Below are 24,461 nucleotides of genomic sequence, written 5' to 3' on the forward strand. Positions count from 1 at the left end.
AACTATTGATGTATCTGCAGTGCAAACTCGAAACGAGCCCACAATGGAGTTAGATGGCAGCTCTGCCAGCGCGGGGCCATGCCGTGTCCGTGACGGGGCACGATCGTTTTCTTTCCCCACACAGCTCCCCGGGACAGTCGGGCAGGGCAGGGCCGGGGCTCACACCGAGGGTGCTGCAGGGTGTGCGCCACCGAGCCAGCCCCGCGGATGGAGCTGGGGCTGCCATCCGCTATTCCCCGGGCCGGGGCTGGGCTCGGGGCTGTCGCTCCCGGGCAGCCGCTCCTCCTCCTCCCCGCAGCTGTGCCGTGAGGGGCGGAGGATGAGGAGGGCGAGGAGGATGCCCCGTGCCCGCCGGGCTGGCGGCGGCGCCTCCCCCGCGCGGCGGCCCCCGCCTCCCCTCGCCTCAGCGCCTTAAATGCCTCTGTCGCGGCGGCAACAAAGGCGGGCGGCGGCCGTGAGTGAGGGGCCGGCCGAGGGTCGGCGAGGCGGGGCTGGCGGTGAGTGACTGAGGGTCCATGGTGCCTAGAGGGCCGGACTGGGCTAGCGGTGAGCGACTGAGGGGCAGCGGGACGGGGCTGGGGTAGCGGTGAGCGACTGAGACTGGGCTGGGCTGGCGGTGAGCGACTGCGGGGCAGCGGGACCAGGTTGGGCTAGCGGTGAGCGACTGAGAGGCAGCGGGACCGGGCTGGGGTAGCGGTGAGTGAGTGCCTGAGGGGCAGCGGGACCGGGTTGGGCTAGCGGTGAGTGCCTGAGGGGGCAGCGGGACCGGGCTGGGCTAGCGGTGAGTGCCTGAGGGGGCAGCGGGACCGGGCTGGGCTAGCGGTGAGTGCCTGAGGGGCAGCGGGACCGGGCTGGCGGTGAAGGAGCCACTGAGGGTCGGCGGTGGGCGAGGCTGAGGCGCCGCGGGGTCGCAGGTGCCGCGGAGGGCGGCAAGGGCCGTGCCCCGCCGTGCCCGGTCCCGCCGCCCTGGCGGGTCTCGGCTGTGCCGTGAGGTGGGCTCCGGCGTGCAGCGTGGGGCGGACGAGCGCCAGCTCCGCTGAGGAGTAACTTTTGTTATTTCTTATAATTTATGTTTATAACCCATCAGTATAAACTTTGAAAGAACGGCAGATGTGTATGGCGGCAGCTGCCCGGGCTGCCTGTCCCCCCTGCTCGCCGGCGCTTTGGCAGCACAGAAATCCCCGGTGGCTGCGGAGCCCGCCCGGCGGCGGCTCCGAGCAGAGAGGGTGGGCCGGGGATGAGGCGGACAGACCCCGGCCCCTGCCTGCCTCCGGCTTGTGCTCGCCCTTGCCCGAATTTGACAGATCCCTGCTGGCCTGGGTCAGCCCGCAGGGACCCGCCAGTCCTAGCAAGGGATTTAATCTGTGAGTAATTTTAGAAGTAGCTGCATTCGTCTCTACTAGCGCACAGCAGGTCAGGCTGCAGAGAGAATAAATAATGTGTAGCGTGTTTTTTGTGCTGCCGTGTACTAGTCTTTTCAGGGCAAATCTCTGTTCCTGCATTTATGAGCCCCTGGTAAATCAGGGCAGTGAATGGGGACCAGGGGCTGAAGGAGTGGGAGCTGCTGCTGCTGCTTTATGCCGTTTCCATATCTGCTTGCTGCAACTGGATCTAATCACTGACAGTGTCAAAACAGAAATATCTGCAAGGGGAAAGGTGCCATGGCAGAGCAGCTGGATGTAGCAGGAGATTTTCTTGGCTGTGAGGGAGTGAGAAACCAGAGCTGCCTATTAATGTGTGAAGAATGAGTCTAACTCTCTCTGTGTGACTCCTCCTTTAGTGGCACACTCGCAGGACTGCACTTGCCTAAACACTGGTAGCTAACCTGGAATACTTTTTCTGAGCTGGGATAACTTTAAATAAATGGGAATGCTGTGGTGCAAGGCTGCTCCTTGCATCCTCCTGCTATCAGAGGGGAGAGTGGAAGGAGACCCCAGCAGAATGGGGTAAGTGTGCATAAGGTGGGTTACTGAGGGGGAGAGGGACAGCTTTCTGTCCTCAGCTTTTGCTGCAAAAACTGAGTATTGCACTGACCTTGGTAGTGCATCTTGGAACGTCCCCCTCATCTCCTGGTGTCCAAAATATAAATATTCAAACGCTCATCCCTCCTGTTTCATCACAGTGCCCTGGGTCACTGCATCAGGGAAGGTTTAGGTGGAGCTCCAAATGCCTGAGGCACTCATTATAGATATGAGCGATGCTAAATCTTCCCCAGGAGGAAGAATATTAGCAGGAAAAATCTTCCCCAAAAGGCCCCTGGGACTGAGGCCAAGAGTGTCTAATGAGGCAGACTTTTCCTGTTAGTTCTTGTGGGAGGGTGAGGGCCTGGGGCTTGGAGTGAGCCCATGTGGGGATGGATGTCAGGGGGCAGGCAGCCCATCCTCTGCTCTGGGCACCTCATCACCCACTGCTCTGGAGGTGATACAGCTGCTGAGTCAAACAAATCATGTTTTCTTCTGCTTCAGCAGATAAATTGGTTGGGTGATGGTGCAGCAGGGATGAGCAGCTCTGTAGTGCCAAGGTTGTGCCCTGTCGGTGCTGGGGACAGGACAGCCATGCAAGGCTGCAGCTTGGCTCCAGAGAAATCTGTCCTCTGCTTTTCTGCTCTCATTGAATGGGAGCTTCTCTTAGGTAAGCTAAATACAATGGAAGGAGCTGTGTTTTGTGGGTGTAGTGGGAACACTGTGGAGTCCTCTGGCCAAAGTGGTGCATGGCCTGGAAATGGAGGTGCTCACTTCAGTGAGCTGCCCCATTGTCACCGGAGCTGCAGCCTCAGCTGGGTGTGCATGTGTCTCCTGCTGGCAGCAAATGTGTGGTTAGGTTTCAGAAAAGAGGGATATCTGATTATATCTACTGAATTCCTGGACACAAAAATATTGGTTGATGTGGTTTTGTGCTCTTTGTGTGCTCTGTAACTTGGTTAAAACCAGAGAGTGGAAATGCAGTGCATTGTTGTTCATGGAGACCTAGTTTCCTAGGCACAAAATAGGTGAGTACTTACAGCTTGTTTTGCAGTGACTGCTGGCAGAGTGCTCTCCTGCAGGGCTGGGGATGCATGAGAGGAGTTAGAGGTGCAGGGGTGGCCTAACAAAGGGCAGAGCAGATGCAGCCAGTGATGTTCTGTGTCTCGGCTCTCCCTGAGCCGGTGCTGCAGAGGCGCTGATTGCTGTGCGTTCAGAGTTCCTGTCCTCTGTCGTGCCCTGCCCCCAGGGGTGTGTCCCCACACCCCCACAGGCACCTCAGGCACAGCGCATCTCACCCAGCTCCTGTCCTGCTCCGGGCCAGGCTGTGTTGCCCTTTCAGGCTGGCTGGTGTGGAGAACATGATTGAACTCAAGTTCTTTGCCCACCAGGGCTTCTCCTCACACCCTCACCCTGCTGCGCTGGCAGTGTGTGGAGGGGCAGAAGTGCTGCTGCAGTTGTGATGCTCAGCCCTCTCCACAGGAGAGCTTCAGTGCTGTGCACAGCCACCAGTGAAAATGGCATTTTCCATTTCCATTTCCAATGTGCTCTACTCAACATTTGTAAGGATCACTGTAATAGGTCTGACAGAATTGTTTTGATGATCTTGTTCAAAGTATCCAGACCTTTCTGTAGCCCTCAGATTTTGGAAGAGGGATGTAAATCACAATCCTGCACAGGATTAGCAATCACAGAGCATTATGAATCAATCTGATACTTTGTCTTAGTCACAGCCCTTCTTAGAACGCTGACCTACATATTACAGCTTTCACTGTGACTGCTTCACCAAGGACAGGCTTTGCTTCCTTCCCAGTGTGAGGTGGCCCAGTGGCTGGACATGTCTGTGTTTGAGGGACATTCCTGGTGGCTTCAGATCTGCTTGATGTCTGTGCTGCTTGACTGGATAACTTGTCAATGAAGTATGAAATACAAGTGGTTCCTTTGAATGTTCTTTTAATTATAATTGTGCTGATTAAAAAAGCTGGAAGATGAAATGAGATGCTTTCTGTGTAAAGCACTCTTAGATGTTGAGCCAGCAGGGATCATTGTTATCAGATCCTCTAATCACTTGTGTGATTAAAACCTTGGAAAAACTTACATGTTATAAGTAAAAATGAAGGTTTATTACCTTTCTGAATGTGTGCTGTGGCTCAGCCTTTGGTGAGCTGTGAACCCAAAGCTTCTGTAAAGTCCCTCCCTGTGGGTCCCTGATGGCACTGAATATGAATGCACATCTGCTGGCTCCACTTGCAGATGAGTTTTCCTGCGGATTCCCAGAGCAGCGAGGTGAAGGATGATGAAAAGGAGAGTCCAGAGCAGCGACTTGGCTGATTTAAGGCAGCACTTAAGCCCATTTCTGTCACTATGATTCCAGCTCATCTCCAGACTCTGGTAGAGTCTTTGGTTTGAAGGATGCTGGGAAGCAATGAGAAATCCATGTACTGGTGTGTGTGTGTGTGCTTCCCAGCATGTACCAGGACCATGGTGTGAAGGTCCTTCTGGGTGAGTGTGTGTACAGCAGCATTTTCACATGCACATCTTGGGTATGGAGCATATTTGGCTCTCTGGGTGAAACCAGAACAGAGGAAGCCTGCCTTGTAGTTTTTTGTCTCAGCAGGTTGCAAGAGGTGCCTTTGCTCAGCTGGGGTTTGCTGGTCCCTCTGCAGCATTTGCAAGGTGATGCATTTCCCTGGGGTGCTTGGCTTGGAGTGTCTCTGAAATGAAGAGCTCTGCCACCAAGTCATCTGGTGGTCTGCAGGGTTTGCTTGTGGTGTGTTGCTCACAGGTTCCCACAGCCTCTGTTCTCAAGCAGAGGTTGGTGTGGAAAGCTGCAGCACAGCATCTTGCGGTTTCTTTTTCTATAAATAGCTAAAATAAAAAGCTCTGTTTGTGAGATTGGAAACATTGCACATAGTAGCTCACCTTCTAACAGCAGTGTGCTGACGATCAGGGGGGCCTCTGCTTTTCTGCCTGTGCCTGGGGATGGTCTGTCTGTGCAGGCAGAAGGGAGCTCTGTGCTGTTTCTGTGTGCTCCTGATGTGTGTTAGCTCTGGGAGCTGGCACCTCCTGAGAATGAGCTGAGCAAAGCTGCTCCTGTACCCCAGTGCTGCTGAGGAAAGCCCCAGCACAGGATGCCTGTCTGTCTGTCTGTCCATCCCACACTGATCCCTGGGCACTGGTGTGCATGTCTGTCACACAGCCCAGCTTGTGCCTGGGAACAAGCTAATGCTCCCTTGTTTCATATTGCATCCACTCTGCTTCCAGTGGCTGCAGCAGTTTGGATTTTCAGCTGTAATGTTTTGCAGAAAAAGAAGAGTTGTTGACAGCAGTGATGAATTTTTTAATATGCATTGCAGCTTGCCCTTTGTGTCTTTGTGGTACAGTGTTTGCTGATTAGGAAATCAGAGGGGTTCCAGTCAACCTGACTGTGTTCACTGGATTTTCTGCAAATACCCTGTGTGTGCCAGCAGAGTCCCAAATGTGTGGGGACAGTGTGATAACCCTCACTGGGATGGAATGGCAATAGAAAATGCTGTGGCAGTTGTGCAGCAATGACAGCTTTCTCAAATGGATCTCCTGTGGGCTAAAAGACATCTGGTCCTGGTTTACCCCTGGTTATCTCAAGGACCTGCTTTTACCTCGAAGTAACGTTTGATGTACAGCATCAGAGTAATGACTTTTTTGTTCTAAATTTGTTTGTAAGGCAGAATCTTTAGGAAAGGCTGCAAGCAGAGCTCTGTTGTCTGAGCTGCTCTCTTCTGGAGGCACAGAGCATTCCAGAAGCAATTAGTTTATATCTTGAATGAATAAATTAATAAAAAACTTCTCAGAGAAAATGTCTTCACGTTGTGAGCTGCATTGCCTTGCAAGACTGAAAATTTGGGTGTGATCCTTTGTTAACTAAGTTGGGTTAAAGTTTATTTATTTGGTTGGTTTTTGTTCTTATCTCCTTTGTTCACAGTTTAGTTCTGCCTAAACACAAGATTTTACTTTTGTCCAGGGACAGATTACCACTGTGTTACATCTTGGTTATCTTTGTGACCTGTGTTCCTGCTATTCTCTGTGCCTGCAAGGGGTCTTAAAGAAATTAAAAATTTCGATGTACAAGATTGTAATTGTTTGGATAAAATCTCCCTGTTGGTGTCATGAGACCCCATCTGGAGGGCTGCACCCAGCTGGTGTGGGGTCCCCAGCACAGGAAGGACATTGGCCTCTTGGAGCAAGTCCAGGAGAGGCCACCAGGGTTGTTAGAGGGATGGACACCTCTCCTGTGAGGGAAGGCTGAGAGAACTGGGATTGTTGAGCCTGGAGAAGGGATCAGGGTGAGCTCATTGTGCCCTTCCTGCAGGAAAGGGGGACAGGGACTTTTTACAAGAGCCTGGAGGGACAGGACAGGGAGGAATGGCTTCAGACTGGCAGAGAGTAACTTCAGATTGGGTATTAGGAAAATTTCCTCCCTGTGAGGGTGGTGAGCCCTGGCACAGGGTGCCCAGAGAAGCTGCGGCTGCCCCATCCCTGGAAGTGTCCCAGGCCAGGCTGGATGGGGCTTGGAGCAATCTGGGATAGTGCAGGGTGTCCCTGCCATGGCAGGGGGCTGGAAAAAGATGATCTTTAATGTCTCTTCCAACCAAAACCTTCTATGATGATTCTGAGTTACTTTATATATTTGGGTTGCTTACATTTTTATATACATTTATATTTGCCCTTCTCCAGCAGAGCTTCAGTGTAATTAATTGTCAGGGGATTGGACACTTTGTGAGTGAGGTCCATTAGCAGAAATGTTGCAAAGATGGAAAAGTTGTGTTCTGGCTCCTCTGTGCTGGTATTTCACAGGCAGGTCTGATGAACACTTTATATGTTTTATGAGAGTCTGGAAGGTGCTGGATGGGTTTAGCTGTCATCCAGATGATGGTGTCTGTGAATATGGAGCTTGCTTCTTATTGACAGCCATTCTTGCAATCCACTTTTCACAAATGCTTCTGTCCATGAGAGTGTTGCTTTCTTGGGAAGATCATCAGCAAGACTGATTAACAGATTTGTTTCAGTGCTGATAATGTTTATTTTGTGAAGTCCATGGCTGCCTGGGGAGCTGCCTTGCACCTTTCTGAACAGGGAAACCTCCTCCCCAGGAAGGGATGTGTTATGACTTCCTTCCAACAGATGCTGCAGGGGCAGGTTTCAGTTGGACAGGGGGATTCCCAAAGGCCAAAATGGAATTGGTAGAAAGAAGCGTTGCTTGTGCCTGTGACATGAAAGGGTATTTTTAGAGCCATGGGAGTCCCCAGGCAGACAGGAAGGAAGAGCAGTGGCTGGAATGCCTTGTGTGATGGCTCAGTCTGCTGATGGGACAAAGTGAGGGATCACTGGCAGTTTTTGGCTCTTCAGATTTAATTAAATAGTTGTTTAGAGAGCAGCTGTCCTGACTGCTGCAGCCTGAGTGTATGAAAAGGTGATGGAGCCTCGGAGCTGAGAGCAGGGACCGCAGCCTGGCTGCTGCTCTGCCGCACAGCGCAGCCCTGGGGGAGCCCTGCGGATGCCGTGGAACTTTCTGCACATTTACCTGCCCATTTTCAGAGCAGTTGTTACTTGTATCTTCTGTTTTATTATTTTTATAACATGGTGTGGGGGTGGAGTGGCAATTATTTTAGGTTCTGTGGATGTGGCTCAGCAATTTTAAATGTGGTTAGAGGTGCGTTTTTAAACATTGAGGTGAACTCCTTAAAGTCTGCACCTGGGGTAACAGTCAAATTAATTTTCAAGTGTGATATCACTCCCCTCTCCCCTTCCGCTCTCAATTTTGAAAACTTCTTACCACTCTGTAAATCACTTTGCAAAAGACCCATCTCTTTCAAATGAACTACATGTTCCGTGGTTAAGAAGTTTGCCTTGTTATTAGGGGAGTGCAGTTGGGTAACTATTTATTAGCTAGTCATGGATGAATTGTTTAATTAGACAGGTAATCATATGCTTGCAATCTAAGGAGAAAAAAATCAGAGAGGTTAATTAAGGAATGGTTAGAAAATTTCATGTCAGAAATGGTGCTAAGTTTCAGCCTGGGCCCTCTTAATTAAAATGAGTTAAATTCATGCTGGAAGTGAATGGAAATGAAGGAAATTTAACCTTACCATGCCTACAGATGTGGGAGCGTACCAAGGTCAGCAATGCATATTAACTCATACTTTTAAAATTAATTTCTGGCACTAATTTGGCTTGATTTTTCCCATCTGTCTTCATGCAGACAACACTGTGGAAGCGTCGCTTACTGAGGTATTGCAGAAATGCCTTTCCCCCCCGCTGTTCCTTTGTGACCTCTGAGCTGAGGTTTCATGCTGGGTGAGGACGGCGAGTCAAACCCTGCAGGTGATGCTGCAGATGCTTAATTGTGCACGTCAACATCTGCGAGGTGCTCTCAGGCGTGAAGGTCGCGTCCTGCCGCCCGTGGGGTGGAACCAAGGGCAGAAACGCCCTCCTGGGTGGGGTGTGTGCCTCCTGGGGGCACGAAGGGGTGGCTCTGTCCCCGCTCTGTGTCCCGGCTTGTCCCAGCGTCAGTGCCTGGGTCGGGGCTGAGCTCACCCAACCTCGCTGCTGTCAGGACAGCTCTGCTCTTCCTTCCCACATTCTGCCCACGTGGATTTCCCCTGGTTGCTGCAGCTCCCTCCCAAACGTGGGGCGTGGTTAAACGCCAGGCAGGGCTCTGTTGCATTCCTATTGCTGTTATATTATTTCTAGAGTCCCGTACCTCACGAGCAGTTCTTCTCAGCAGTGTTGTTCCTGCTGCTTCATCAGGGCTCCTTCCAGGCTCTCCCTGACCAGAAAGCCCAGCCCCTTTTATCCCAGTTATCTTCATTAGCTACAGCTGCAGCCCAATTAAGACCATCACAGCTGGAGCTCACTTAGAACAACTAGGATTGGGGCACAGCCACTTACACAATACACATATTTTACAAGGACTCCCCATAAGTGGAGGGAGCAGCTGTGTGTGTTGCCAGCCTCCCACATTCCCCTGAGTGCTTGTGCTGTCCTTGGCCAGCTGCTGCTGGAGGCTGCAGGATGGTGCTGGTGACTTCTGGAGAGTTTGGGCCACCGTGGCTGCCCTAAGCCCACCTGCCAGGGTTTCAGTAACCACAGGCTGTTTGTGGCTGGCTTTTTCCAGCACTGTTTTTTCTGAAGTGAAGAACTCAGGCTGTGTGAGACAGTGATCGTATCCTGCTTCCCCTCCTCTGAGATTGCCCCAGAGGAGTGTTTTAATGCAGTGTCTTACAGTCTTGAAGTTGTTTTGGAGCATTTCCTGTGGCCAAATTCCTGGCTAAGCACATGCTCCTAGAAGCCTTCTCATCCTTCTGGTATTGCTCCTTGGAGCCTCCTTCAGCTCCTGCCAGATTCCTAAGCAGCCATCTCTTAGACAGCTTTCAGTCTCTCTGGTTCTTGAGCATCTTTTATCCCTCCCACATCCTTGGCTTTTTCTCTTAGGTTTCATGAAAACAAACTCTTGTTAAAAAAAATCCCAAACCAAACCCAAAAATACCAGTGAAAACCCCTACCCACTCTCCAAATGTCCAAATACATTCTGCCTCTTTTCCCTGTAGTTGCATGTATTATTTTTCACAAAACTGAATTTAGCTGTTGGTGTTACCAGTAGCTCTAATGAATTTTTTTTTTATAGCCAGTTACCAGGAGACTACTAGCTGTGTGTTTGTGTCAAAAAGTAGGTGTAATGGTCCAGAGCAGATGAGCTGCAATAACTACCCCCTTAAAAAAGGCCTGTGGAGAAGCCAAGTTGGTGTTGCCTACTGGAGAAAGATTCTCTGTCTCTGGTTTGGGGTGGAGGCTCAAGGAAGTTCAGTTCATCTTGAGCAAGATGGGTTTGAAATGGAAATATTGGTATTTGCAGTGCTTGGGGAAAGCAGTGAGAGAGCTGATAGGTGTGGGAACAGGATCCTGCTGGGGCATTGCTGGGCAAGGCTGTGCTGGGTGAGAGGCTGGCTCAGCCATAACTGGCTCAGGTCACCTTTCTCCATGGCCATGGCTCCTGCTGGGGCTGTGGGGCTTGGCAGTGTCCCTTGTGCTGCATTTGTCCTGAGACACAGGGGACACCAAGTCCTGCTTCAGCTTGCCTTGCAGCAGGTGAGGTTCTCTGTTCCTGGGAGCAAAGAACAGCAGTGAGGGATTTCCTCCCTAGGGTATCCCAGCAATGTCCTGGTAACTGGGCCTGTGTTTCCCCAGGCCTGTGGCCAGCCCAGCAATCAGGAACTGCATTTTCAGTTCCTACCCTGCTCTGGGTAGCAGAGGCTGAGGTCTGGCTGCAGTGATCCCATCAGTCTCACATCTGAGATCACATCTTGGATCCCTGACCGAGGCACTGCCAGGGTCCTTTGCTGCTCTCTGTGCTCTTGCTTCCCAAGCCTCTCCTCTGCAGAAGGGATGGTTTGGGGTTTCTTGCTCATCTGTGGTGCTGCTGAAGTTCCAGTATTTGCACAGAGCTAATTCCTCTGACATGATAATAATTCTTCTGTTTAAGCACAAGCTGCCAATTTACAGAATTAACTGCCAGTGGTCTGCAGTAGCCCTTGACTTGCCCTAGAACTTGCTTTAATAAAAGAGAATAGGTTTTTAATGCAAGTGGAAGGACTTCTGTGTTTTCTCTGGAAATACTGAAGGGGCTGCAAAGCCAGGCTCTCAGAAGACAGGAGAGTTTTTAAGTTATGGAGCCCAAATCTGACCTCTGTGCACTGCAGGTTCTGATTGCTTGGTTCCACAGCTGCTGCTTGGCTTGATGCTGCCTTGCTCAGTGTGCATCATTGATCTCTATTTGCACTTATTAGGTGGGGTTTCATTTTCCTTTTTGCAGCTGTGAGTTGTGCTTTGCTCGTGTGCTTCAGCCCTGCCCCGAGAGCAGAAACCCGAGCTGTCCAATGGCTCCTCCGTGGTGCTGCTCAAATGTGTGAGCAGCTGCAGTTCATGGTGAGCTGTGGGAAAGCAGCTCTGCAGATGGGCAGCTGAGGCTCCCACAGGGCACTCAGCCAGTCCTGGGTGCTCCTTGGGGAAGCTGCCAGGAATTCTCTCCGTTTCTGATGTCCATGCAGTGCAGTTCTGTGGCTGAGAGCTCAGCCCATGTGCAGAGCTGATCGTGGGTCTGTCCTTCTGCCCCTGGCAACTAAGGATGTGAGAAGTTTATTTTAAGGTTTGTTTGGTTTCATAGCAGCTCTAAAAGAATCAAAGCAGGAATCACTTTTTGTCAGCTTTGGTTTGCCTTTCCTGAGACTTTATCTGGCTTTTGTACCTTATTTACTACAAATTAAAAAAAAAAATCTGCTGGAAAAACCCCACCCAGGTAAAACATTATTTCAGTGCTGTCGTGCATTGAGTGCTTCTGCTGAGTGAGAGGAGTATGCTGTGACAAAATGAGAGGCAGGATTAGGTTTTTTTTGTGTATTTTATGGAGAGAGGAGGGAGCTGGGCTGTCCACCACACAGGCTTATCCTGCCTGAATCATCCCCAGGCATGGGGATGAAACATGGACAATGAAGCATTGTCCTCCCTGTGGAGGGATTGCAGACAGGATTTGTTGGCTGGGTGACACCAGCAACCAGGGGAAGGAGCCATGGGCTCTGGTAGTGACCTGAGAGCAGGTATTTATTTGCTCCAGTCACTGCTTCTCTTCAGGCTATTGGAAAAAGGCTCCCAATATTCCCAGGTAGATTGTGCCTGGGCCAGTCTGACCCTCGCTGCTGGGCCAAAGGCAGCACCTGTGGTGTGTCACCCCAGAGATACCTTGGCTTGCTGGAGATTGCAGCTGGGCACTGAACAAGTCCAGGCTTGTTAGGAACCCCATTTACCTCAGGAGGAATGGCTTCAGGCGATGGTGAAGAGAAAAAGGAGAGGATTCTGCTGGAGGGTTTAATGTCCAGAGGTTTATTCCATGGTTACAGAGCTCTGAATGTGAGGAACTGCTCCAACAGAACCTCGGCCGCATGGTCTGATCACCTTTATAAGCTCAGGGACAGGGGGAGGGGAGGTACAGGTGAGCCACCAACCAGGTGAGAGGGGCAGGGTCTCAGGGGAAGATGACACCCAGACAGGCCAATGACCTCTGGGCACAGGCATCCTTTGAACTTGACCAACCACACGAGGCCTTGCTGGAATGTTCAGCCTGATTGACAGGACTCACTCAGCATGGGGGCAAGGGGGAAGGGAGAGAGGTACAGGCACACCTGGGGGAATGACCTGGAAGGCCAAAATGGGACATTACAGCACACCAAAACACAGGCTTGTTCCCAGCCTGCCTTCCAGTCCTTGCCTTGGTGGTCTTCATGGACCATCCTGGTGTGAAGCTCCTCAGCATCCCATCCCACCTCTGCTCTGTGATGTTGTCTGGGTTTCCCATCCTGCTCCCCTGTGTCTGACAGACCTGCTCTCTCCTGGCTTCCTTGTTCCTCACATTTTCTCCTCTGGCCGATGTGACCAGGGGTTACTGCTGTCCCTGCCAGGGGTGGGTGGCATTGTTCGTGTCCCTGCCCCCAGCCATGCTGGTCCCCATCTGAGCCTCTCTGCTCTGGGGCCTGGGGCATTCCTGGCTGGTGCTCTGCTCTGCAGAGCTTTAATGATTTTCCATTTGGCTGTGATTAACCTGACAGGCAGGGCTTTGCTTATTGCATTCAGGAAGAGTTGTGGTGGCAACTCTTTTTTTTCTCTAGCTTTAGGATGAATCAGCATTAACGAGGAAGCAGTAAACAAATACAATTTATTTTACAAGACGACAGACAGCAGGATGTTTTCCTCTGCCAAAGCATCCATCAGGCTGTTGGTTAAGCCGTAGCTGGGAAGGTGGGAAGGAGAAATAATTCCTCACTCATAGAAAAAAGATAAGTCATAAGTCTCTGAGTGCCAGTGGGAGGGATGCTGAATGACTGAGGGAGCTGGTGCCTCCTCCTCCTCCTCATGGTCCCACAGTCTGGTGATTACTGGCTGGTAGTGCACAGCCCTGTCACATTGGAGCCTGGATGTTACTAGAGTGTATTAAATGCCTTCAGGCAGACAAACTCTGGGCTGGTACTTAATTTACAGCACTCTCCAGGATCGTTCCATATAGATCCTCTGTCTTAGGAGGGAAGAAGAATTAATGATTAATTAATGAAGTCTTTTACATTGTTGTGAATCTGGGGGTAATTTTAGGCCCTTGCTTTACCTTGTCCATCTTTCAAGCTTTTGCCTCTTTTAGTAATTATCTGCTTGTATTCCTGATGGTTAAACTTGCCACATAGAAATGTTGTGTTGTTGAATTCCTCAGATTCTGATTTGACCAGAAGACAAGGAGATCTGATCCCTCTCGTGCTCACGGCTTTCAGAACTGGTGCTGAGAGCTCAAGCTCTGCTAAGGGCACTGCCCACCCTGCAGCTGTGGCTCTCAGCAGCCAGCACAGGCTCTGTGCACATCTGGCAGGTGCTGGGCTCTCAGGGGTGCTCTGAGCTGGCACTCCTGCCGTCCTGCTTTGTTCAGGGACACATGTCCCAGAGGTGCTGGTGAATATTTTTGAGCCCTGTTAGCAGGAAGGAGTGGGTGGATGGCTGGGAAGCTCCCGTGGCCCCAGCCTGGCTGCTGTGCTTCCTCTTACAGCTCTGTGGCTGCCCAGGCTCTGCCACAGCAGAGATTGCATTGCCTCTGGTGGCATCTCTGGGCTCACTTTGCATTCATCTATAAAGGCAAAGCTTCAGCAGGGAGCAGGTAGCCAGGGCTGGATTGTTGTATGTTTTGAAAGCTGCTGCCCCTGAAGAGCTGCTGCCTGGCTGGATAACCAGTGTGCTGGCCTTGTTCAGTTGTCTGTGCTTCTCTCCATCCCTTTTATCTCCCCTTTGCATCATTTTTCTCACTTAAATGCACCCTTTCTGCAGGCCACAAAGGCTGGTGTGAGCACAGCCTGCAGCAAGGGGATCCTGCTGAGCTTGCAGGCTGGGGACTTCCTAGTCTGCCATGTGAAAGTGCTGGGGCTGGGGCTCACCATTACTCACCAGCCTTCCTGGGCTGCCTTACAGCTCTCCTGGGGGTCTGCCTGTGCTCATTCCCTCACTTCTTGCTCAGTAAAGTGCTTCTCCAAGATGCAGCCATGCTGAGGTACTGCTGCAGGCTGGCAGACACCAAGAATGTTATTTTTCAGTCTAGCAGGTAGCTGTTTCTGGTTTTTTCCCTTTTGACCTGACCCTCAAGTATCATTCCAGCTTCACTCTCTCTCACCTGGCAGGAAACTTCACCAACCTTAGTGCTTGAGGTGGGGCATTGTGTGCCAATGTCTCTTTGCATGGGCACCACTCCTCTTTTTAATATATTCCTCCTTTCTTGCTTTTTACCTCTCTTTTCCCCTATCTTCCTCCTTTTCTTCACCACACAAAACGTGTCAAGCCTAAGCTTCCCTTTTCCCCACTGCTTTGCTTGCCCTGCCATGGTGTGCTGCTGTGGGTTAGGGTCCCTTGGATGCTTCCAGCTGGCAGGAATTTGGGCTATGGACACATTGGGACCTCTCACAAAGCTGTGAGTGCTTGGGGTCCCTGCTGAGAGCAGAGAGCTGAGCTGCTGGACTCGAGGTGGAGCATATGCCAGGCCATGCCCATGCCCTGGAAACATGCCCAGGGCAGGATAATTGTGGGAGGCAGTGTTTCATCAAGTGGACCGTGTGCTCTTGCTTGCTAAACAGTCTTGTGATTAATATCTCAGTTAAGAGGATTTTAGGACATGTGCTGCAGTTACACAGAGTTTCTTTCAGAAGTAGGGGAGAGGTTAGGAATATAAACTCTGTAAAGGCTCTTTTGTGTTTTCAGCAAGGGTCACCAGGTGATTGCAGTGCATCCCTGCTCTGCTGTGTCAGAGTGGGCAGTAGCTTTTATTATGAGTGGTTCAGTGGGATCTTTGGAGAGCTTTGCACATGTTTTTGTACAGGCTGCATTCTTGAGATCCTCCTTAGGGACCTGTAGCTCCAGCACTAAGGGTGAGTTCTTCTGCCCTGATGTCAGCATTACCAGCTCACCCTGGCTTCTACCATTAGATTCTGGTGAGTTCTGCAGCCAGCAGGTGTTCACCAGCAGATTTTGCCTTCAGAACAAGGCTCTGTGGGGTGTTTTACTCAAGTAATGTTTCAAGGTGTCAGCAGCTCGACTGCTGGCCTTATCCAGGACACAGAGCGTGGACACAGCACTATCTGCATGCTCTGGGTGTTTCTGTGCCACTGCTGATTTGCTGTATGGTCTTGGTTGGTAGTTGTAGCCTCCTGTCCACTGGTTTCTGATCAGTCTGATGTGGCTGTCTAACATCTTCACCCTAATTTCTTTCCTAGGCTGGAGAGCTCAATGAAAAGGGACATGGGAGCATGAAGAATTGCATGGAGAGCACAGATGTGCTGCCTGTGGTGGCATCTCCTACAGCTCTCACCTGGCAATCTGCTGCTGCCTGGAAGGGACTGACAGGAACCTGGAGATGAAGGTGATGACCATGGCTCTTAATCTTTTTTTGTTCCCTGTCCCTTTTATCACTTCCCCAGGGCTGCTGTCAGCGTGACAATGCCACATACATTGAGGGCATGGCTATTTGCACTGGGGCTATCTTGTGTTACCATCTGGAGGGGTAGTAAAAGATAGATAAAGAAAACAGGGAGGGTTCCCTGATACTCCCTTAGCAAATATCCTATATTTCTCTTTTAAAGCAAAATAAGACATTTATTCTGCTTCTTGTGGGAGCCCTTGTAGAAGCTGCCATGTATTGGTTGTGCACCAGAGAGATAAGAGTCTGATACCCAGTGTTTATTCTGACTTGCATAACATGAATGGGATGTGTCCTGGGGCTCATTTTGGTAAAGCTTTCCCTAGAAGCCCTTTGGGGACATTGCCTTTGGCTCTAGGTTGGAGTGATTAGCTGCCTGCTTACACAGCTGACCTCTGCTGATCATGCCTGAAGTGCTGCTGCTGGTGGTGCCAATACTTTTATCACTCTTCCCCACTGGCCTGCCCCTTATCACAGCACTGCAGTCCTTGGGCTGTGCCCTGGAGGAGGATGAGCATCATGTGAGCCACTGCAGTGACTGTTGCTGATGCTGATCCCTCTTTCTCTCGTGCATGGAAAAGCTAATTTGATAGGAAACACTTTTAGAATAACTGCAAATGTAAGTTTTGGGTTTATGGCTTGTTTCATGTGTGAAGAAGCTTTGGGAGGACCTCATTGTATAGCTGCTTCTCTAAATATTTAACTTGCTGGTATCAAGAGTGCCCAGTGTTGCTCCTTACCTCCTCTTCTGCTGGAAACATGCTAATGTCCTCTTCTCCACTTAAAACCTGATCTTCAATATGGAAACTGCACCACCCTTTCTTACTTTCTGGCTGAGCAACATTGCCCTGTGCCAGTGTTGTGTTACCTTTAGCATTGCAAACTGTAACACTTGGGCAAGGGTGGTGGAGTTCCAGCAGGCTGCTTGCCTAGGGCCTGCTGGACTTCTCATCCCAAAGAGGGCAGAGAGCAGCCAAAATCTGCACAGAGGTTAAGACAGAGCAGTGTGGAGCCTAGGGAGCATTGGCAGGAGTGGGAATGCTCTGCTGGAGGTAGGTGAGTAGAAAAGAAAAAGCATAGCCCATTGCCTTGGGTATCTCTGGCAGCTGTGTTTTTTCATGGGGAAAGAAGAAAACTAAGCTGGAGACAGCTTGATTTCTTTCTGGTTAGGTGAGATTTGGGTGGACAATACAGGATTAAGGAAGCAGGTCAGCCAATCCTCCACTGCAAAACTTCTTGTTTTGGTTGTTGTACAGAAACAAAGAGTTCTTTAGTTCTGGTTTTGTTCCTTGTTCCTCTGTGGAAGTCTGCTCGCTGGAAAGATACGACTTGAGATGTGGTGCCAGGTGAGCTGTGAGGTGGTTGGGTCTCATGGGGCCATGGCAGCAATCCTCTCTGAGCCTGTGGCAGCACAGGGCACGTCCACGTGGGTGTGCAAGCACAGATAGGGACTGGGACTGCTGGCCTTGATTGAGTGCCTGCTGTTGGGACAGCTGAAACCCAAGGCCAAGCTGACTTTTCAAGCTCAGATACAGTTTTTGTGTGGAGATATTCCTTCTCTTAATAAGCACTGGTAGCACTCAAGAGTCACCTTCTGTTTGGGCCAGAACTAAATCCTGAGCCCCATTTGAAATGCTCAGAAGGCTTCCTTGTCAAACAGTCAAACCCAGCCCTCTGTTACTAAGTCTGGTTTCAGACTAGGGAGGCCTGGTTAGGTCTGGCATACAAGATGGAGGAGATGGCTGTTTGAAAACCAGCAAAGGGATATATTTGGTCTGTAATATCTGTATCTCTGACCAGCCCCTTCCCAGCAGTTACATTGTTCTATATGTTAATATCTGAAGTGGAAGAGGGACTTTCCTTTGAAATAGAGAAGTAAAACCAAAAATAGGCACACAGCCCCCTTCATGCCCCAGTGCTCCTGGGGCTGTGTGGGAGCCTCTACCCCCTCCTGCTTTAGAAAGGGGCAGAGCCTGCCTGTTGGAGCAGAGGGTTTGTGGTGTGTTGGACACAGGTGGGCAGAGGAGAGGATGGGATGTGCTTTGGTGTGTTGTGTCCAGCTTTAGGAGTGGCTTTCCAAGGTGGGTGTCCAGGCAAGTGGACACCAGCAACAAAGCCTTTGACCATGCACTGAAATAGTTTCCCTCCAGGATAAGGGGATGATGCACATGGAATGGTATTGTGTAGGATTAACAGCACAGTTAATTCCACTTGTGCTGAAGTGCAGTGTGAGCCCGTCTGCTTGGCTTGACTGCAGTTTCATGTGTGTTTTAGAGCAGTCCCAGCAGTGCTGTCAGTGTTGGGCAGCTCTGTCAGGAGCTGGGTGTTGGTCTATGTGGCTCTGTGACCTCTCTCCACGCTGGTGCCCACCCTCTTTCTGTGTACCCATGGCCTGTCCTCTCTCTGAGGTCAGTGCTGTGGCAGGTGACACTCATCTCAGACCCTGCTTTGCACTTGAAGGCTTTTGTGGGACTTGTGCACGAGCTCTGAAATGCATTGGTGAGCAGAGGCCATGAGCCCAGAAGAGGCACTGCATGCAGTGGATCTGGGAGAGGTGGGGGAAAAGCTGACCAAAACTCAAGAAAAGGGAAGGACTTCCAAGAAGGAAGGTTAGTGGAGGGTGGAGGTAGGATCTCTCCAAGGCAGGAAGGCAGCTTCTGGCTGCACTGTGGGGAAAGGCCACAGAAATCAGGGCATCCCCTTGTGCTGTGTGGATGCTGGAAGGGACGTGAGAGTCTTAGGGGAAGATTTCCCAGGAGGAACAAGATGCAGTCCTGGAGATGCAGACAGGAGGAAAACACTCAATTTCTCGTGGCTAGCACCTTTTGCCTCCCTTCCCTGCTCCCTGTGCATCCCTGGACTCTGAACGCTGCTCTTCACGAACGTCGTGCTTGGCCGCGGGTGTTCGGCACGGCTCGGTGGGGCCGGGATGGGAGCAGAGCCCGGGGCCGGGCAGAGCAGAGCCCGGGGCCGCTGCTCGGTGTGGCAGGGCAGGGAGCAGAGCCCGGGGCCGCTGCTCGGAGGGGCCAGGCCGGGAGCAGAGCCCGGGGCCGGGCAGAGCAGAGCCCGGCGCTTTCGTCTGCCCTGACAGCAGCAGCAGCAGCGCCGTGGCCACGGCCAAGGTTCGGGAGGAGCCGGCGCCTCCAGATGAGTGTGTGGGGAATTTCTGCCCTGCTCCCCCGCTCTCACGCAAATGATTTCTCACCTCTTAGGGCCGTAATCTGCGGAGATCTCTGAAAGTGCTCTGGTGTTCAGTCAGCTTTTAAAGACCTCCCAAAAATGGCATGGGTGGTTTGCTGCGAGAACTGGTGCTTCCCCTGTTTGAGATGCCTCCAGATAATGTTGTACAGAGATCCAGACGAGATAAAGAACCTATGAACTAGGGCTGGCTTACTATTTTCAGCCTTGTACTTTGGGGAAGATACCCTTAAATTGCTGTTCTAGCAGACTTCAGAAAATATTAATCAGGCTGATGCATTTTAACTAGTGATTTCTATATTTACTACTTTGGAGTGAGGAAGAAAAATTCAGAGCTAATGCCATGTGAAAGTAATTTCCCTTGACAACACACAACTCTGGCCTGTATGTGTGTTGGACAGCTTATGAAAAAGCTTTTATTTCTGAAATGTCACTGTATTATGAATGCAATATTCTTTAACTCAGAAATAGAGGAGGGTATGTATGTAAATATGTAAGTACATGTGTTCATTACAAATCCAAGAGAGAGTATATGTTTCAGTGGAACAGAACCACTTCAGCTGAATTGGCCAGGTTCTTCAAAAATAATTAGAAAAAAGCCCCAAACTAAAAAAAACTCCACACAAATAGACCAGTGAATGCAAATTAAAAATCCTAAAATAGTTTATGACAACTTTGCTAGGCTGCTCTGCTGTTTTTCTTTGCTTTAATATTAAAGTGCTGTGGTTCTTCTTATATGAGGAGTTATTCTAACCAGCATATCCAGGGCTTGAGGATTCTCTGTCAGTTTAGCCTCGGATACAGCATGAGGAGGGGAAAAAAACTGTGTGCCACTTGTCAGGAGATATCCAGGACTTTTTCATCCAAGACTGCAGATACCTGTGCAAGCTTAAACCACAGTATGGTAGCAGGCAAGTTCCCATCCTGTTAACCTGGAGGGGAGGTTGTGGAGAGGAGAGTGAGGTACTTTGCTGTTGAGGATCCTTTTGGCAGGAAAAGGAAGGTGAAGGGTCACCTGAGATCAGCTCCCATGTGAACTTCCCATCTGAAGTGCCTAAAAACTTGTCTCTTAGCAGGTACATAGATTTGTTTAAATAAAATTAATGAGTAACTTTTAACCTGAAACTTGGTTGAGTCAGATCAAATTGTTTAATGTTCAGTGAACTTTAAGCCCAGTACTTTTCCAGTTTTTGCTTGGATTGGATGTTCAGCAGCAATGAGAAATGTCCTTGTGCAAGAGATGGCATCAGATCCTCTCCTGGTCCGGAACTCTGTGGGATGCTGTGGCACTGAGTGACATCACTGCTGTTGGAAACACCCAGCAGCTGTTGGGCATGCTGTCCCCCCAGGGTGTCCTGGGAGTCACCCCAGCCTGTGCAAGATCTCTGCTGGGTTTCTGCAGCCTCCTGCTCTGCACTGGGGTGCATCCATTGCAGGCATGACACATGCCTGCTTTCTGTGTCTGGGGAGAGTTCCCTTTCTGAAGGAGGAAGTCTGGTGTCTCTGTGGCCAGGTGGCTCTGGGTGGCCAGAAGGAACTGGCTTGTGGGCAGGAGTCCAGCCCTTGGCAGTAACATCCTCCTGCCATTCCTCCATGTATCATCCTCAAATATTGCATCCATCCTTCCTCACATATCCCATCCATCCTTCCAGCAAAGGGCTGCCTGGTTGTAGGAGAAGATGAGGACCTTTCATTGCTCAGAGAGCTTTTTTAAGTCTTGCAGCCTATTTTTGAGGCTGCAGAAATGTGTTGTACTAAAGGCAGTATGAGAGCCAATATTGAATGGAGTAGATAAAAAAAAGTCTGGTGCCTCCTTTACTGCTTTAGGGAGTAACTTCTGTTTTTGTTGGAGTTATCTGTCTATCTCAAAGTCTCACATACATAAAATGTCCTAAATACCAGAGGGCAGAAAGCTGCCTGCCTCAGGGAGTGGGGGTGTGGTTCAGATCCATGATGATCCATCCACTTGTCATCTGCAAGCTCTGCTGCCAGACTTGGTTCTGGAGTGCTGACTGTAGGGAGTGAGTGATGTGTTTGGGAGCTGGGTAGTGCTTTCCAGGCTTCACGCCTGGTTTTCTGGTGGTGAAGAAAGCAGGCTAAAAACACTGGGAGGAGGTGATAAAAGACATTGAAGTGGCCTTTATTGCCTTCCTGGCCTCTCAGAACCCCAGTAGCTTTACATGTGTTTCAAGCATGGTGTTTCCCTCCCTCCAGCAACTATGTAGACTTGTTATGTGTCAGACCAATTCATGCCATGCCCATAGCAACTCTGATCTATCACTGGGATGCTGGCAGGGTGTGTAAGTAGGGAAGAAAAAAGGGAATTCTCTGGCTGTGATGTATGTGCACCATGGAGCTGCCAGATGGGTGGCATGCTCTTTTTGGGTGCTCACAGCTGGAGGTGGTGCTAGGCTTTGCCAGTCCTCCATCCCACCAAAGAGTGGGGATTGCACATCAGAGAGGCACCTGCTTGTTCCTGCTAAGTGTTCTCCATGCTGGGTCATCCATGGAGGCCACAGTCTTGGGTTTGGGTAGGAGGTGCTGCTGAGCCTGCTTTTCTTTCCTGAGCATCTGGGAGGATGCTGAGGAAAGAAAAGAGCAAGGAGGTTTCAAATGCAGGAAGGTTTAATGCAGCCTTTCTCAGGAAGGTTGCATTAAAGTTTCCTGTTCTTCTAAATAGGTACATGAAACTTTGAGGGTGGAGGAGTGTCTTAAACTCTTTAAATGTCTTTGAATATGTCTAGGCACCTAGTTTAGTGCTATGCATTTGTATTGCCTATAGTTTATAAAATTGCATTGTATTTAGGCAAGGTTGCTTCCCTGGCAATATTTTTGTGGGCTTAATGACAGTAGATATATTTGAAATGCTGATACAGGGGCACAGTGTTCCCAGACAAATGTCTGCTGCTGTTGCTGAAGTTCAGCCACACCAAGAGCTCCCTGTGTGAGGAGGTGACTTGATGTGCTTTGGCAGGAGATATTTGACATCTCTACTGCAGGTACTCTGACTTTTGAGAGCCTGGCTGCTGCTTCAATAACAAATGGCCCCCAGGATCATGGGGTACCCTGATTCTGTGTCTGCTGCAGCCTGACACTGAGCTTGGACCTGGCTTTGGCAACAATTGAGTTATACCTGGCTCTCCTCTGCTTGTTTCAGTCCCACTTTACCCAGTGGAAATGCTGATGTGAGGCAGAAGTGCTATCAATTAAGCTTTCCAATTGCTGTGGTTATGGAGACTAAAACCAATTGGTTTTGATTTGTAGAAAAACATGGGGGTTTTTTCTGCCTCCTTTCTTGTCAGAGACAAAATAATTAACTCTAATTTTGAAGCTTCCATTTGTCCCCCATGCCTCAAGTTCCTTGCATGGAAAGGAACTTCTTTGATTTTTGCTGGATAAATAATTGAACTGTTTATTAGATGTTTGTTTTTACAATTTCTCTGGTAGTTATTTCCTTTACTACGTTCCAGTAGGTTTCCTTTCTAATGCTCTTTTAATCTCCTTTAGTTGTCTGTCTCTCAGGTCCTGCCTTTTTTTTACCACCTGATACTTTTTGATAAACAGTCTTCACAGCTTTGGATGTCTTTGCATTATAAAATGCAGATTTCTTAGTGAAAACCAATTTATTTTAAACGTAACACAGAAAGTATTTTGCTTAACATAGAGTAGTTTGACTAGGGCTTTCTGAAGTCAGTGGTGAGAACTGCCACTGCTGCTTTCTTGCAGTGAAGTTGGTGTGGTAGAACACTGCTGTTTGTCAAGTTCCAGCCCTGCCTTCCCCAGCAGGGATGAACTCTGGCTGTGTAGAGAAGAATAAATCTTGGCAGTGCTACTGGACTGAAAACCAGCATTGGTAGAGCCAGACTTGAGCAAGTTTATTTCACTTAGTGAAAGACTAGATCTGAAGTTAAATTGAATTAGTCTTCTTTGAGCAAGTCCTAAAGAGTTCCTGCATTGTCCTTGAGCCATAACGATGTCACAGAATCACAGAAGTTCAAGGCTGGAAGAGACCTATAAGATCATCTAGTCCAGCCGATGTTCTAACTGTTCAACTAGATCATGGCAGCAAGTGCCACATCCAGTCTTTTTTTGAATTCTTCAAGGGATGATGCCTCTACCACCTCACTGGGTAGATGATTCCAGTTTCTGACCACTCTTTCTGTGAAATATTTCCTTCTTAATTCTAACTTACATCTCGCTTGACGCAGCTTGAGACTGTGTCCTCTTGTTCTTTATCTGTTGTTGCCCGGAGAAAGAGCCCGACCCCAGCTCACCACAGCCACCCTTCAGGAGAGGCCGACCCCCAGCTCACCACAGCCACCCTTCAGGAGAGGCCGACCCCAGCTCACCACAGCCACCCTTCAGGAGAGACCGACCCCCAGCTCACCACAGGCACCCTTCAGGAAGTTGTAGAGAGTGATGAGGTCACCCCTGAGTCTCCTTTTCTCCAGGCTGAACAACCCCAGCTCCCTCAGTCGTTCTTCATACGGCTTGTGTTCCAAGCCCCTCACCAGCCTCGTTGCCCTCCTCTGGACACGCTCAAGTAACTCGATGTCCCTCCTAAAGTGAGGGGCCCAGAACTGGATACAATACTCCAGGTGAGGCCTCACCAGTGCCGAGTACAGGGGCAGAATGACCTCCCTGCTCCTGCTGGCCACACCGTTCCTGATACTGGCCAGGATGGCATTGGCCCTCTTGGCTACCTGGGCACACTGCTGGCTCATATTCAATTGACTGTCAGCCAGCACCCCCAGGTCCCTTTCCACCTGGGCACTGTCCAGCCACATCGTCCCCAGCTTATATCAGTACAGGGGGTTATTGTGGCCAAAGTGCAGGACTCAGCACTTGGACTTATTGAAGTTCATCCCGTTTGATTCTGCCCATGCATCCAACTGTTCCAAATCTCTCTGCAGAGCCCTACATCCCTCTTGCAGATCTACACACGTTCCCAATTTAGTGTCATCAGCAAATTTACTAATAAAAGACTCTGCAAAGGGCTGGTGTCAGATGTGTTATCCTCAGGGGTGGTGCCTGCAGCTGGCACACAGGGGATTCATTGTCCTGGGGCCACAGAACAGCAGTTTCATGGCTTGCCATGCCCTGATCTTTGCAGAGGTGTTAGTGTTGACCTGCCACACACTGTTAATTTCAGATAAAGGAGCATCCCCCGTTCATTCTGAAGGATGAACATCACAGAGGAACACATGCTTGGGGGGGAAGGTTTGAAGGTGTAATGTTCCATGTAAAGTAAATAGCCACAAATGAGCAATTGCATCCTGCTCTTTAAAGCTGGGCAGGGTAGGGGGATTTTTGCTGCCTTCAGTGTGGGAGTGGCTGTGATAAAGCTGACTAATGATGAAATCCTCACTTGTAAAGCCCTGACACTGGGACTCTGGGTGCAGAAGAAAAAGCAGTATTTTCAGGAGTTGGTGCTGTTCATGCATGTACTTTTCTCTCCAACTGAAGGTGAAATTGGCAATTTTAGAAATGGAAAATGTTTGTTGCTAAGAGGGGTCTCCAGGTATCTTGCTGAGTGAGACCCCCATGGGCATGGGTGAGTAACCCAGCAAAGAGGATGCTAAGCATGGTCCACTGCATTCACTCTTTATTTGGATCAGTATATTTCATAACTGGAATCCATATGATCAGCCACTAAAAGCACCCTCTGTAGCAGGAGTAAAACATAAACCTTTAATTAGATGAAGTGCTGATAAGTCTGATAGCCTGGATTTATGTGGTGTCCTGTGGCTCAGAAAGCAATTTTAACTTGTTGTTGT

General features: G+C 49.9%; 1 protein-coding gene across 4 annotated transcripts in view; it reads left to right on the top strand.

The window, feature by feature from the left end:
* The first annotated feature begins 414 nt into the window (after positions 1-414).
* Positions 415-24,461, top strand: part of ST6GAL1 (ST6 beta-galactoside alpha-2,6-sialyltransferase 1) — a 47,470-nt gene continuing 23,423 nt past the window's right edge. Inside the window, exons 1-2 of one of the 4 annotated variants that reach the window (XM_063166496.1) lie at positions 415-497; positions 15,284-15,429. The gene's annotated coding sequence lies outside the window, so the exon portion shown is untranslated. Of the gene's footprint in view, positions 547-784; positions 823-15,283; positions 15,430-15,990; positions 16,106-24,461 lie in introns of those variants that run through there. The other 3 variants (XM_063166498.1, XM_063166499.1, XM_063166501.1) reach the window with 3 other exon arrangements.

This window comes from Melospiza melodia, chromosome 12, assembly GCF_035770615.1.
Source record: "Melospiza melodia melodia isolate bMelMel2 chromosome 12, bMelMel2.pri, whole genome shotgun sequence".
In the NCBI taxonomy this organism is placed as follows: Eukaryota; Metazoa; Chordata; class Aves; order Passeriformes; family Passerellidae; genus Melospiza; species Melospiza melodia.